The sequence below is a fragment of the Amphiura filiformis genome, chromosome 13 (genome assembly GCF_039555335.1).
Source record: "Amphiura filiformis chromosome 13, Afil_fr2py, whole genome shotgun sequence".
NCBI classification, from domain to species: Eukaryota; Metazoa; Echinodermata; class Ophiuroidea; order Amphilepidida; family Amphiuridae; genus Amphiura; species Amphiura filiformis.
This window is the reverse complement of record NC_092640.1, coordinates 26534484-26551245: the sequence shown is the minus strand read 5'-3', so window position 1 is coordinate 26551245 and position 16762 is coordinate 26534484. Positions and strand designations below refer to the sequence as shown.

At 37.6% G+C, this 16762-nt stretch overlaps 1 long non-coding RNA gene across 1 annotated transcript; it reads right to left on the bottom strand.

The window, feature by feature from the left end:
- Positions 1 to 3846: 3846 nt before the first annotated feature.
- Positions 3847 to 9697, bottom strand: LOC140168176 (uncharacterized). Its single transcript, XR_011861154.1, has 2 exons — positions 9621 to 9697; positions 3847 to 5367 (listed from the first exon to the last, which is right to left on the bottom strand). It is a non-coding gene; the product is annotated as an uncharacterized lncRNA (long non-coding RNA).
- Positions 9698 to 16762: the final 7065 nt, after the last annotated feature.

The window sequence follows — 16762 nt, the reverse complement described above, 5'->3', positions numbered from 1 at the left end:
GAGCGTTAAACGTTTTCAAGTTAATCATTTGAAACAGAAATATCATAATAAATGTCAAATGTTCACTTCGAATTCATGCATAACAATATAAGAATTGAAGTAAATATAATCAAGCCTTGCAGGCTTAATTGAATTGAATTTAATGGCTTAACAATAACATGTTTAATAAAACATGTTTATCTTAACAAGTGGGTACACGGATAAGATAATAACTCGCAAGTCAGCAAGTGATTATAAATGCGAACTCAAGTTTAAGTCTATAAAAACTTTCAATCGTATATACAGAAATATCACAATAAATGTCAAATGTTCACAAAATGAGGTAACGTCGAATTCATGCATAACATAAGAATTGAAGTAAATATTATCAAGCCTTGCAGGCTTAATTGAACTTAATTTAATGGCTTAACATGTTTAATAAAACATGTTTATCATAACAAATGGGGACATGGATAAGATAATAACTCGCAAGTCAGCAAGTGATTATAATTGTGAATTCCAAGTTTAAGTCTAAAAGCTTACAATTGTGTATACAGAAATATCACAATAAATGTCAAAATGTTCACGAAATGAGGTAACTTCGAATTCATGCATAACATAAGAATTGAAGTAAAGATTATCAAGCCTTGCAGGCTTAATTGAAATTAATGGAATGGCTTAACATGTTTAATAAAACATGTTTATCATAACAAGTGGGGACACTAAAGATAACTCGCAAGTCAGCAAGTGATTATAATTTTGCATTCAAGTTTAAGTCTAAAAGTTTTCAATTGTATAGACTTGAGCCTTAAACAATGCATAGAGCGGGCGTGTTAAACTAAAGATGTCTCCCAGCACAAAACACTGGAGAAAAATGGTTCACAATGGAAAGGAGAACCAGACGTATAGAAATAAGGTAATAAGTCAACAAGTTCAAAATAAGTTTGATATGACTTTGAATTCATAGCAAATTCTAAAGTCTGAAAATATGTAAGCTAAATAATTCCACAAAAAAGAATGTTTCTGTTGGCGTCAAGTAGGCACTTTATCATAAAATCAAAAAGTAGCCAAAGTTAAAGAAAAAGCACTTTACCACTGTCTACCAGGTTTACTGCATAATCAAAACAAAAACAAAACAAATCAAAATGGTTGTTGAAGTTAAAGACATAAGCCTGGTACATGTATGTCAACAGTTTCCTAGGCATTGTGGTAAATACATACCAATTAACTGTACCTATCGGAAATAAATACATGAAATGATTGAAGCAAAACTTTTCATGTCCATAAACGAAGACGCATACATGCAGTTATTTTTCGGCTTTCAATGATATTCTGCATTAATTATATGCATTTATGACAAATCATGGCAAATGACATGGTCATTATTTGAAATCTGCGTAAAGTATTGAATTGAGTGTTATAAAATACACACGATAATGATTCCATATGGCGATGGCCTTTCAATTAGCGCGTGATAGTTTTGTCTGCGTTTTGGGACCTTTTGGGCTCAATTATAGGCCTATGGTATAAGATATATAGTGCTAATTAGCGAATATTAGAAATATGATGAACACCGGGATGATGAACAATGGTATATGGTAACTTGTGCCCTTAATTAGCGCAAATTATGGTCATGTTTGGCTTTGGGGCATTTATCATAGGGAATAACATGTGCCCGGAAATGGCTGCGGATTATGGTCTTGTCCGGGTCATGGGTCACTTTCCCATGGAATCTAGAAGTTGTTAGATTACTATAGTACTAATAACGTCATAAGAAATAATGTGCCTTTAAATACGCGCAGATTATGGTTGTGTCTGGTGTCAGGGCATTTTTCTTTGGTATGAGATACTTAAGAAATCCCATAGAGGATATTCTTTATAAATAAACCAAATGATCTCTCGGTTGGTATAGAACATGACCACCACAAAAAGTGTTGTCTCCCATGTTTGTTGTTTTTGAGTTCATTGACAATACAGCATACGTCTAGTGCAGGGCAATACATTAAAAATTGTTTTCACCTATATCGCTATGGTAATTAATCATGCACATCGCTACTTCTACGGCGAATAGCAGTAGTATAAGAGCTACCCTCCAAAATGATCTCTAGGCCGTATATATTTGTATTCCAAATCGTGAAGTATTCTCATGGAGTATTGTTAAACCGATTATATATTTTTTTAAATCATTTTATAGAGTTATTATAATTTATTTGTATCAAATTATTTTTTATTTTCAGGTTCCTATTTCTTGAGACGATATGGCTGGTGAAGCAGGTCCTCTGAAGGTCTTCCTCTGGTCATGTCCTCGTACTGTGTCGACTTCATTTCTCAAATGCATGACTTACGTGCCTGATACCGTAGCCTGGCACGAACCATATATGAAGATCGCTAAATTCTCACAACTAAACGAAGATCAGGAAAAACACGTGGGTGCTTCCGAAGTAGCTAAGATTGAAAGTGGATATGACGCAAGTGACAAAGATTTTGCTTGGCTGAAAGAGCAATTAGAAGGTGATTTTCCTGGAAAGAAGATGGTTTTCGTGAAAGACTTTGCAGCAAGTATTCTTAAAGACCGTGAGTCGCGATATGATAAAATCCCGAAGGGGTTTCGGCACACTTTCCTAATACGTAATCCTCATAACATGGTGAAACCTCTGCTGAAATTGTTTATGAAAACGCAAACGCAAGGAGCATTTCAAAAGTTTAAAAACCCTATGGATCTTCCGGACAAAATACGCCACTATCAGTATATGAATGAATTATGGAAGTACGTGAAAACTCAAGGTTTAGAATCCCGACCTGTAATCATTGATATCGATGAACTTCTGGAGAATCCCAAAGAAATGCTGGAAGCTTACTGTAAAGAAATCGGCATTCCCTTTACAGAAGATCTACTGACTTGGCCCGCGGGTGATGACGTCATGACAAAGATCTGGATGGTTCCCAAGCAAACCATACTTACCTTTCGTGCATCAGGAATGCATACGGGAACCTTCGCAAGCACAGGATTTCAAACAAAATCTTCGACTACGATTGGTGATAGTAGCAACGCTGAAGATGGACTAATGATCCCGCCAATTGTATCGCAAATTGCATCGCAAATACTGGACAGAGAATTGCCTTATTATGAAGAACTATATGCCGAACGGCTGACTCTAAAGAAATAATTAAATAATACCACCAAGCTTTGACACTGTCTGAGTTTTACTGCGATCCCTTGGCTTCATAACCAATATGAACTTTGAACGGTATGGCGATGACAGGGGATGGTGTAGGGGAGTAAACGAAAAGCATTTTCCTATATAGAACCGGGGTGCACCGCTCAGTCCGACACGCGCCGCTAGTCCGACACGCGCTACACAACTACACAAACTCCCGTACTTAAGTGTGCGACAGTCCGAAAATGAAAAACAATGCGCTAGTCCGAAATAAAAGCATGCGCTAGTCCGAAAATAAAGACCATTGCAACAGTCCGACACGCAGTCACTGCCAGTGTCGGACTGAAGCGTTGTTTTCCCGATTCGGACTAGCGTAGTATTTTTCATTTTCGGACTAGCGGCGTGTCGGACTGGCAGAGTGTATTTAGATTCGGACTAGCGGCGTGTCGGACTAGCGGAGTGTCGGACTAGCGACGTGTCGGACTAACGCACTGTACCCGACTGAGCACGGTTTTTGTTCAAAGATACGTAATACAAATTCCTTTAAAAAGAAGAAGGGCGAGCAACTGAGAAATTGTCAACACTTTTCAAATGTATGAATGGGTATAAATATAACACTAGATGTATGATAATATAAAAGTGAATATGTAGGACAGACATGTTTATTATTGAATTGAAATAATTGAGGACAAGAAAGCAATGCACATCGTCATGTTCCTACTGACTTCAGGCAGGTGGTTTTTATTTATTACTAGCTGTGGATCAGTGTAATAATACAGTACTAATAACCTCAATTGGAATTGTAACACGTGATTTTAAAATACAAAGCCAAAAAATATAAGAATGTAGTGTGTAACATGTTTTGACGAAATATTTTCCACTCTTAACATGCTTAAATTTTATTTCATAAACCACACACCTTATGATCAGCACATGTTTCATGGGCTGCCCAATTCCCGTTTTAAAAGGAATCGTTATTTAAAGGATCTGGAATGAGCGTTTTGAGCGTTTCGGCAGTATTTTTTGTGGGACATGAGAGCACATCCGACATATCGAATTGCATTCTGAATACGAAGAATGTATTTCTGATATCAAATAATTTTCACTTTTGAAATTCACGATATAATACAAATTTTATGACAAATTAATCAAATTTGATATTTTTCACATTTTTGATATATAACAGTCCTCGAAGTAAATTTTATAAATCTAATGGTGTATTCTTAAAGTGTATGTAGCTGGGAGGAAAAGTCGACGATCAATTGAAAATTTTGACCTTTCATATTGAAGATATCGATTTTTCCCAAAAAGACCTATTTTTTTTTGGTGTTTTGGGAACAAAAATCCAATCTTGTTTTTTGAAATTTTAATGTATACCTTTATACAGATTTGGGTGGGGAATTTTTTTTTTTAATAATCAGGGAGGCAAAATCATCTCGGTTTTTTTTTTCAAAAAACTCCCATGCCACCCCCTGGAAATCTAATGGTGTGCCCCTAAAAGATAATGCAGTTACGGTATAAAACATACTCGTTTAAAGGTGCATTTTCAGATAAATGCCTGTGATATGCCCATAGTGTTTATTATACACTAATAATACCCCTCGTCAAGGTCAAGTGGCACCCCTTGCTTGAAACAGCAGAATCAATGTGCATGCCATGAAAAAGTACATTAATCGAAATGGTTTCCCCAATAGCATATTATATTCAGACAACCGAATTATTTTCTTTCAAGAAATCAGTTAATGTTATTATTTTGTGCAGACAACACATGTGAGCTCTGCTCCGTCGATGTAAGGAGCAAATGGCAAATTATTAGCAGCACTTCTCGCCTCAACTGGGTAAAACAACACCCCATTCTGGCTGCCAGAACTACCCGCCACAACTCCTGGATGTCGATCAACACAAACGAACTCCGTGGGACTGGGATGATTGAAGTACTCAGACATCAGGTAACCATAATATTCTCTAGTCCACCCCGAAGGACACGTCTTCCTGGCAGGGATCATTACCATGCTACCACGGTTAGATGCACGGCAAACGGCACATGGAACGTCGTGGTCGAGTTTGCTTGAGAGTGGTGGAAACTCTATCATTTCGTATTCAGCAGAGTAGACAAGTGACCGAAGGGTTTGACTTCCTGCCTGGTATCTGTCATACTCAGGATTTTCTGGTAGACATAGATAATTAGATCCACTACCTGAATGACGGTAATGCTTCCCTCCAGCAAGACCTATAAAAAAATTAAAAAATGAGAAATTATAAGGCTACAATGGCTTATAACCACTTTGTCTTTTTTTAAAGACAGTTCTTGTGTAACATGGTAATCACTGGAAATAAACATAATACTATTGTGTTTATTATTAATAGCGTCCGGCCTTTTTTGCTCCATTTTTACAATGCAAAACACTCATTAGGCCATATATCGCCATCAGTTGTGTAACTTGAAGAGGTTTCTCCTCTTGTAAAATATTTTTATTTGATGGTTAATCATTTTTATTTGATGGTTACGAGGGGTTGATTAACACAAAATGCGTATAACCGAAGCATATCTATAACCAGTACATACAGAAAAGTGTAAGTGCCACGACTTACATGTATTATCAGGCCGGCGACTCCCATACGAAGACAAAACGCCCCCACAAAGTGGGACCCAACATACGAACCCCGCAGGGCAAGAAAGCAAGAGTAATCTTAATGTAAAACGGAAACATTAATGTAATTTGACACAACAGAATATATATTCTACTTTTAATTTTCATGTTTTAAGCTTTTACCCTTTACTTTTCCTCATTATTCAAGCCATGCCCTCTTTCGCGGGCTAATTTATACAAATTTAGCGGTAAGTGGTTCTTGTTGGCAAGATAATTATCTGCCAAGTCGTGGCACTTCGACGCTTCCGTAAGTACAAAAAGAGTTATGCCTGAAATAAAGAAGAAAAATGAACGCAGACTCCCGTAGCTTAATTTGCTCCGTATGTAGGCCTACGAGGGCTGGTCAATAAGTTCCCGCAACTATGGTGTATCTCCGCTCATGCATGACTTGGATGGCTGTTACTTACGCTAAATTCAAGTTTGTACTTTTGTCTTTCAAAACGAATATGTATTAGCGATGCTGAATGCTTCATTACGTAATGACATTAGCATAAACACAATAGCGTAAGGCACTGCCTGATTTATGGTGAAAAGTAGTCAAGAAAATCTCGCGCCAAATTGAGGTATTGTTACATAATTGCAAATATCTCGAGAATAAAAGTATAGAATCTGGCACGGTTTTTGCAGCTTTATAGACCGATAACATAGGCATGATGCTGGACTCTTTTTAGACATATACCATTTTTATTAAAGAAAAGAAATCGTGTTGAATATCTCCAATTTTGAGTAGGCTTTATCACCCATTGTTCTTTACATAATAAGAGATAGAAAGATTAATCGATGACACAATTTAACCAATGGTACCTGGTTTGATTGGGTATCTACTGATTATAAAAAAGGGAGGTCCCAGTGGTGAAACCATAAACATTTCTTTCTTAATGAAGCCTTAATTTCAAAAGGTCTTGTTTTTGTAATTAAAGTAGCACACCATAGAGAGGCTCTGGATTGAATAAGAAATTTGATTTTCAAAAGGTATGTCTAATTCTAGCATAAGACTCGGTATAGCAATTCACTCACACAGCTACTGTTTCGCAAACCTTGTATTAGTCATATTTTTAGCGCGTTTTTGATGAATTTTTACTTTTTTCATACATTTTTGGTACTTTCAATCATGCATACCATCAACGCATACGCATATTTCTATTTGTATTGCAACAAATTCTATTGTCCTGACTATGATCTCTAATACCATACCAATAATCATATTTGTTTTTGTTTCATTTTGGAGATAATTTGGATTCTTTCTTCTGCCGTGTGGGCTCTTTTTCGTGATTTTCACACCATTTTTGCTTGTTGTTATAGGCCTATTTTTGGTGAAGTTCAAAGACGGTCTGTTGACGGATATATTTCTTCTTTCACAATAAATTATCAATTGAATATACTCAGATTACCTCATACCAAAAATATAGTTTGTAAACTGCTTTGGTCCTTACTTCTGTTTTATTACACGTTCCTCAAAGCCAATACAAATTTCTCGCCAATGTTGACAATTGTCAGTGTACATATAGCAATGACTTTATGCAAATGAGATTACATAATTAAAGGTACTCTGATACTAATTGTTGTGCGTTTTCAAAGACAAAGGTACAAACTTTATTGATCGTAAGTAACAGTCATCTAAGTCATGCATGAGCGGAGATAAATAATGGTTGCGGGATATTATTGACCAACCCTCGTACTTGTTCGGCACAGTAAAACATATACCTAATCCTAACCCTAATCAGTCCCAGAACAACACCAAATATGGATTAAAAGACCTTCGACCTTGGATGTACAACAGCATGTTATGATCTAATGGGAAACTGTGCACATCAACAAACACCATTTCTATCAAAAGGCAACGGCCGATATAATTTGAAACCACATAAATTACTAGAGTTGGTTCTTCTCTTGGATTTCGACCAAGCTTTAGAATATCGAATGTTGCGTTTTGAAATAAAACAAACCAGAAATTTATCACCCATTGTAAAAGATATGGCACATGTACCGAATACATGTACATACATTGGCTGACCTTGTGGATTTCCTGGCCCAGCCATGTAACCACATAAGGAGATTATACGATTAACCTAGTGCAGCTATTGTCATAGCAGGGTATTATTATGTAATACTCCTGATCCATATTTGGCGCTCTCTTGGACTGCTAATGTAATTAATTGAACACAATACATATTTATAGCTGCTGTCACTATGGACCACAAAAGCCTCATCCCAATGGCATAGTCCAATAACCTCAATTACATAATCATAGTGCAAAATTTGACCTCAAGTTGCAGAGTATGAGTTTTTGTACCCAAATCTTCAAAAGTCATTCAATGAATGTACAATGTTGTGGATCCTAGTGTGTATTGACAGTGTCGTAGCCAAATAGCTTTTAAATAGAAATAGAGTCGCAATAGATTATATAATCTTTTGTTCGTTTGATGCCGATTAGAAGTTGCGACAGGCTATTCATAAAAGTGGTACCATTGTTTCGAATAAAGGGGTTCCGCCATTAAATTGGTCACTGATCCGGCATCATATTAACGCTCTACACAACAGGCGAGTATCAATAAGTGACCACACTACAGTCATGTGTAAGGGCAGTCATATGTAAAGTGGTACCATTGTACTCACGTATCCCAAATGTGTGCTTGTGTGGGTCTGAATTCTATAAGGAGGCTTTAGCTGTCGATGCAATCATCTTTACCACCCACCTGACGTTAGGCGTTTCATTTAAATAAATTGAATGCTCTTGCTGATCGATTACACATTAGAATGTATAAAGGCTGCCATGTCCAGTCCATATATCTATATTACACTATAATGGTAATCGCTATACGTATACATGTAAGTATAAGTATAGGCCTATAAAGGTTGTTTTTAAGAAATTTCTATTTAGTTTTATTTAAGAAGGAGATTGGTATAGAAATAGTGGCGTACCCAAAGAGGGGAGGGGGTTGGGGAGGGGCAGGAGGGGATATGGAGAATGAGAGAGGGCTGGAGGAAGGGAGAAATAAAAAGATATAATAAAGACAAGTAGATAAATAGAAATATAAGGAAAATGATGGGAATGAGAGAGGGAGGGTGAGAGGGGACAATGAGAGCGAGGGAGTGATAAACTGTAGGCCTAGGAAAGAATAAGTACAGAGAAGGGAAAAGAAAGGAATGATGAATATATTTAATAATAATTATAATTATAATTATTAGGCCTATATAACAACTAAACACATAACAGCACTGGGCAGCCATTCGATGATGTCAATGCCTTTATTCGTTACGTAATTAAAACGCCCAGTCAGATGTATTTCACACCTACCAAACACAATTCACCCAATTTCGCAAACTGGACGTTGAATGTACACTCTCATGAATATTGATTGGCAACATTTTCAATTATGTCAGCGCTCTAATCGGAAACAATAGAACAATAGACCCTGCAGAGCGTTGGTCGTAGCCATGACTTCGGAGGGGGGAGGGGGACAATGCAAATTTCTAGGGGAGCGAACGTTGACGAAAATGGTCACAAATGGGCTAAAAATGCCTAACTATCAGGGTAGGCCAGCAAACGGGGGGGCAAGACGACTTCTCTCAGTGGGGGAAGCGACCCTTTGCCCCCTGGCTACATCACTGTGTGTTGAGCATATCAAGGGCTGACATCAGTTGGGATCATCTTCAGAATTGGCCTTTTTAAAACATTTTATGCATGTATACTAATGTTACAAATTACTGTTGTCAAGAGTAGTTATCCAAACGGTTACCATGGTACATTTCAAGCTATTTCAGCACATCACATCAAAGGTCCCATTTGGCGCCGATTCCTTTTTTCAGAGGAATTTTTATTTCGACATACCTGCATAAACCAGCTCTCCAGGACATGTGGTTTTTCCCCATCGAGTGTACACAGCACCCGTAGTACGCGTTGCTATCTACAAAATACAGGAAAAGTGTAATAAACTGTATTTTACAGTATATAAAGTTAACATGAATCAATAAATATAACAAAATCAGATAACCAACTTGAAGTGGTATCATATGAATCTTTCTCCCCCTCCCTCCCCTCTCTCCTCTCTCCCTCCCACTCCCTCTTCCCCCTAAGTGGCGTAGCCAGCTTTTCGGGACCAGGGGCACACACAATTTATATTGCAAGTTGCAATTTTAATGCTAAAGACAAGTGAGTCAAATTGAAGTACAGACCGCAAAACAATAAGCCCAATCGCTATTCTAACTTCCGGTTTTTAAGAGCAGTTTTGGGACACTTTGACCTCTGACATATCGGGGAAACTGACGTAATTATTATAAATTTACTTATTATTGTCACAATGTTATCATTAAAATATCTAAATAATTAATTTATAAAATAATATTTGTATGGGCGGAGCCATAGGCGGAGAGCCATACTTTAATTTTGTTTTGCAATATTTGTTCGCACGTTTAAGGGTTTATCTAGCCACTGTATAGATTGAAAGTTGCAGGGCATATAGAATGTAATCGAATGAAGAAGTAGATAGATTTTCTATAATAATATGTGTTCAGGAGAGGAGATATTTAACAAAAACAAAAACACCCAAGTCCGTCAAATGCACGAATAAGAATACGTGTATAGTATAGGCCTATCCACCATTGGGGAATTGCCGCAGCTGATTAGAGTCGTTCATTTCGTGCGGTACATGATTAGAGTCGTTCATTTCGTACGGTAAATAGCGGGCAATGGGTGTATTTTTTGTTTGCTTTTTGTTGCTTTTTGGAAACACTCGCGCCCGCTATAAAGTCGTTAATTTGTTTGCACATACCTAGTCTCCTACACAGCCAATTTGTGTCGGGCGATCCGAACAAACATCGTAATAGCCACATACAGTTCGGCCCGAGGCACAGACTATCAATTGTTTATTTACCAGTGACCTTCAATAAAATCGATACTGTAGTACAATTTACAAACATGCTATATACAGGGTGTCCCTGAAAGAACTGTTTCGTCAGAAACTTAGTTGTTTGGGTATTTTAACGCCACAACTAAACAAAACTAAATACTTTTTGAATTTTGACAAAAAGACGAAATATTAAGATTAGAAATTTAATAACGTGGCATAATCACTGCGCATCATAATTTTTACTTCATTTACTGTATAAAACACATCTTTTGACTCATTATGACCCCAGATTTTTTTTTTTTTTTGAGAATCAAAAATCCTTCCTAACTTTACATAGAGCCAAAAATTTACAAGATTAAATTTTTTTATTTTGGCATAACAATTCAGGGAATTTTGTTTTTGTTTGTTAACGTTTGTTTTAATACGCAATCACTCAGGCACACCCTTTCCAACGAAAAATGAAAACTTTAATCTCAACATTTAATTTTGAGCATGGAGAAAGGAAATCATAATTTCCTCCCGTTTCTCCCCATTTTCCCTTTCTGTTTTTTCTTCTCTTTTTTTTCATTTTGCTTTTCACCTTTCCACATTTTTTCTTCTCAGACAACCCTTGTTTACCAAAAGTAATAAGTTTTATTTAATTTATGACGACACAGCATTCTGTCATCCCTGTCTAGTGTCTAGCCCCGCTCCAAAGGTCTGACCTGCTTGTTAAACCGGCGCAGGCCAGATGTCAGAACTGCAAATCAAATGCAGCAAGGTAGAGGTTATAATATCGTGCACATAGCTACCTATACCTTGCTGTGTATAGTGAACAGAGCACGTGTATTTTGCTCACTGGCAATTGATACAAACAGAAGGTATCAATAAATGGGACAGTATGAATGGATCGTTTTCGAAGTTTATGTTGTGATGAAGTTTGGCAGTCAACATGTGCGATGATGCCGAGTATTAGGAAACAAACCAAAAGATCAATGACGTCCTATAAACGAAACTAGTTTCGTTTAGGGTGAGGGGGTAAAATACTCAATTACGTTTGTACAAAACCATCGGTCTGAAGAATGTGTCATTATTATTATTATGTCAAAATTTTCAACATTTCATTATTACGTTTCTGGCAGGGAGGGAGGGGGTCGGCTGAGAAATGAAACTAGTTACGTTTATAGGACGTCATCGATCTTTTGGTTTGTTCCTTATAGGGTCTACATGGGTTTTAACAACATGGTGTATCGCCTAAACTTGGTCAGTTGTATTTGTAGAGCTGAATAGATTTCGGGGTCATCCAAGGTCACCCAGGGTTCATCTGAGGTCAAATGACTAAAAACTGTCATAATGGCACGAAACTTGGTGGGTATAGTCAACACTTAGAGTAAAATTTTTGGAAGGTCATTTCAGGGTCATCCGAGGTCACCCAGGGGCATTTGAGGTCAAATTACTAAAAACTGTTATATGGGCTCGAAACTTGGTGGGTATAGTCAACATTTAGATTCAAATTATTGGAAGGTCATTTCGGTGTCATCCGAGGTCACCCAGGGGTCATCTGATGTCAAATTACTAAAAACTGACATAACAGCATGAAATTTGGTGAGTACAGTCAACATTAAGAGTCAAATGTTTGGAAGGTCATTTTGGGGGTAATCCAAGGTCACTTAGGGGTCATCTGAGGTCAAATGACTAACATCTGTCGTATGGGCATGAAACTTGGTGGGTACAGTCAATATTGCTAGGAAACTGTCTATACATACAAACTGAACTTCCACCACTGGCACGGCTCGGGTTGTTTTGGTAAAGCAATACCAACACCTGTTGTGAACTCGACACCACGAGGGATATCCCATATCCCAACCAGTGCTCTGGGCATCTTGTAAAACATAAGCATTACACAGCCGTGCGGCCTATTACATTTCCATATTATTACCTTCTTTAATCACCCCACACTCCCCATCCACCATCCAGGCTTCGCCCATACAGGGTTCTGAAAAGAAACTCACATCTAAACACAACCACTACCATACCATCACCCAACAACCTTACACACCAACCGCGTATGACGAAAACCGCGCAACCCGAGAACCGCTCTAGTTTTATATTTGTTTTAATTATTGTAAAACATTTTAGATTATATTTTTACGTACAAAAACCCAATATTTCTGAATTTTCCCAATAGGTCAAAAGACAAAGTGTCCCAAAACTGCAAAAACTGTCCCAAATGCATTGCAAACTTCCAATGCCGATTTGGCTTATTATTGGTACCAGTTATTTTTGCCTCTCTGTATATCCTAAACAAAGACAGATATGCTATAATTAGAACCAGCAGCCAATAGCTGCGCTTCGCGCCTTTTAGCTCAGATTTAAGATCTCATTCGTTAAAATCGTTCAAGAAATAAAGACAATCAAGAAACTTGCTACAAAACATTCTAATATCACGTTATTTTTAAAAGTGTCTGCAAAATATTTTGCAAAACTGTTTCTGGTTCTGATTCTGGTTTCTCCTGGGTGGTTTCTATACTACAACAAAGCGGGATCCCGCATCGCGTCAAAGGTAATGACATGTGATTAAAAATATGGCCTGTTTGCAAAAAATATTTTATACTAACATTTTGACAAAAGTTTTTTAATGTTTTTCATGTAAAACGTTTTAAAAATGTTTTCACGATCTTAATACAATTTATAACCCGCCATTTAAATGTTATTAAAAGGTTTGACACAACCAACCATCGTATACAAAGAACTAGGTGTAGACGCAATTATAATCTTTTTAAAGATTAAACTTGTTAATACAAGTTTAATGCGGGAAATACAAAGCACAGTCGTCAGTCGTGCACTTTTGAGATAAAGACATTAATGCGGCACCGACGCGTCTTCGGTACCCCGTCGGTATCCTGATCTTGTTACAGTGAATTCAAAGTAATTTTATCTTCAAAAGACCCACCGAGCGAGAGGAATACGACACTTGTGCCGAGCCAATCTACATTTCGTTGTTTGCAATGGCCGACCATCAGACAAAAAGTTTTACATAAGCGTGGCCAGATACCAGCGTTATTTACACGGTAAGCTTAATAAAATGCCATTGATAACGTCGAAATGCAGTCACAAAATTTATGTATTAGTAAATCCAGTGGCGTACCGTGGCCGCCCCAACCCCGGGGGGCTGAAGAATGAAACAATTTTGCCGCCCCTTCCTTAACAGCCCGAAAAGGTTGACCCAATTTTTTTCACGGTCGTTTGAAAAAGTGAAGAGCAAAAAAAAAAAAAAAAAAAAAAGGATTTTAGGCGCTAGCGTCCCAAAAGCAACCTTTTTTCAAAATGTCTTATTGCTTTTTCAATTGTTGGCGCCCTTTTTTCATTGCTAATTCGTTTTGCCGCCCCTTCGTTTTTGCCGCCCCTGTTTTGGCGCCCCCAAAGCCCCCCCCCCCCCCCAAAAAATACGCGCATGAAATCACCCGACAAACGAATGGTAACGTAGGTAAACCGAACAAGTTATGTGCACAAACATGTCTTTTGTCTTTCTTGAACTATCACCAAAAATAACAAATTTGGGAAAAACGCCCGAAAATTTAAAACAAACATATCCTCGTTGGTCTGGTCATTCACCGGAGCTGTGATTTGGGGGTAGGTCGTGTCTTCCCCTCTTCATGTACCAGTACTTATACTAGTTTGCTCTCTTACTTCCATGCCCTAACACACACACCCCTTATCTTAATGCTTCTGCCGCCCCTGTCAACAACTGAAAATAAAGACAAGCACAAATTAAGAAGGAATAAGAAAACCGATACTTTACATACCGTTTGCCATGAAAATTATAGTAATACAACAAAGTATTACAGAAGTGGTGAAAGCCATCATAATAAGATCTGGTTTATAATCGACGAAAACGTAGTAAAACAACACACCTCTGTTAAGCTCAGTAGAATAATGATAAGTTCGTTAAGAGGACCATGCTTTTATCTTCTTTTTAGTGAAAGTCATTGTTTTCCCAGGGTTGTTTTGCTTCCTATGTGGTGTATAAGACCGGTTTTTGTGGTGAGAAAATATGATGAGTTTTGAAAATACGAAGGAAGTATGGTGAATGATACGGCAAAAATGTAGGCTCAAAGCTGATTCACATTTCCCCGGATAAATTCGGCAATTTAATTCTCCCCCTCCGATTTTTGTAGGGCAAAAATATCGTTAAAAATATGACATCGTTCTAGATGCTTCTGGCTTCTCCAGGCTAGGTTTTTCTTTCCATTTTTGATTTTTGATTGTAACATCTGCGAATAGATTGGTTTACCATGTAGTCATAAGGTTGTTGAAGGCCTATTTAATTTTTATTTCGACTTTTTAAAGTCATAATGTACGATCTTATAATATGAATTTGGTTAATTTTTTTCAAACCTGATTTTTTGGCATATTTGTAATGTTTACACATGTTACAACTTGCACCTAAATGGAATCAGCCAAATTTGTAGTGTTTGTAGGTAAACAGAGCAAAGTTCGACATAAAGTCATAATTCAAGAAATTATGACTTTATGTCCGCCCATAGAACTGCGTGTTAAACGGCCAAAATAACAAGCAGTGTTTCTTTCACGTTACCTCGTTATTTCAGCTCAAAATGGACAGAAACCATTCCCGATCATTATTACTAGTATTATTTGAGCATTTTGAGTATATAATGACAAATTTAAAATTTGAAGGAAATCGTACATTAAGCCTTTAATGTTTTAGCCGTATTTGTAACATAAAAATAAACCAGTGTGGTATACTCATGAGCGTCAATCTTGGGGGCTGTGTCCCCCACCTTTTTTGCAAAATAACCCATTTTTGTAATTCTTTCCAGCCACCTTTGACAATTCAAGCCGATGCCCCAACACCCCACTTCATAAAATTCAAGACGGATCTACGCTAATATACTGGGTGTTATAATTTTTGCTGAACCAAGAAATGGGCTATTCCAGATGTATTCCGCACCCCCTATGGAAGACACTTCCGGAATTCGGGGCTACATTGACAGCCGGAATTCACATGTCAGGAAAAACCCACGGAAGACACTGCCGGAATTGTCTAATATGGCCAGCCGGAATTCACGTAAATGTAAATGTCTTCCATAGGGTTCCAGCTGGAATTAGAACATTTTTTGTTTCCAGCCAGAATTCAAGTAAATGTCTTTCATAGGTTAATCGAGATGGTGATCATAAGTGAAGATTCTGCTGGAATTGGAGCATTTTTGACCATTTTCCAGCCGTGAATGTGAATGTCTTCCATAGGCACATCATGGCCTTTCACAATCCCCACTCTTGTTTTTTCGTTTATTTTAGCAGCCGGAATTTCACCTAATCTCAATGTCTTCCATACCCTCCAGCCGGAATCTTTGCTAAAAATGACTGCTGGAATTCTAGACACATCTCAATTCCAGCTGGAATTGTATTTTTTTTAAATGTCTTCCATAGGGGGGGTGCGGAATACATCTGGAATAGCCCAATGGTATCAGCCTGTATCAGCATTGATCAGTGTATGTTACTGGGTTTAGTCAGTACTAGCTAGCTAAACTTTTTGTCTGAAATGAACACATCTTTAAATGACACGAAGATGTGAACCCCCAAGTGGTGTCAAATGAAAAAGGAAGAAGTAAAGAATATAATAAAAATATTTCCGCCCCCGGGGGTGCCATTTATCATAAGACCCGGGTCAATATTCATATGGGTCCTTTTCATATCTCAAAATGGGAAGAAGGTGTGACCCCCCCGAGTGGTGTCAAATGAAATGCAAAATAACCCATGTTTTTAAATTCTTTCCAGCCACTTTTGACAATTCAAGCCGATTTTTAGCTTGAATATTGGCAACACCCCCCCTTTCAAAAAGAAATCTACACCACTGTCCAGAAGCCAGAGGTCCGGTAGCCTATTTCCGACGCAACTTTTAGCATAGATTTTATTTTTTCCTGTTACTGTTTATAACCATATTAAAGGGAAGTAATAAGATCTAATCCAACGCAAAAGCAATCTAGCCTCTCTCCCACCCTTTCTGCATAGACCGTCAAAACACTTCTAACTGCAATCAGCGGTCTCGGGTTTTAACTCAATTTATATATTTACAATCTGGAGTCGCTCTTTCAAACTCTTATATATACTTCCACCATGTCCT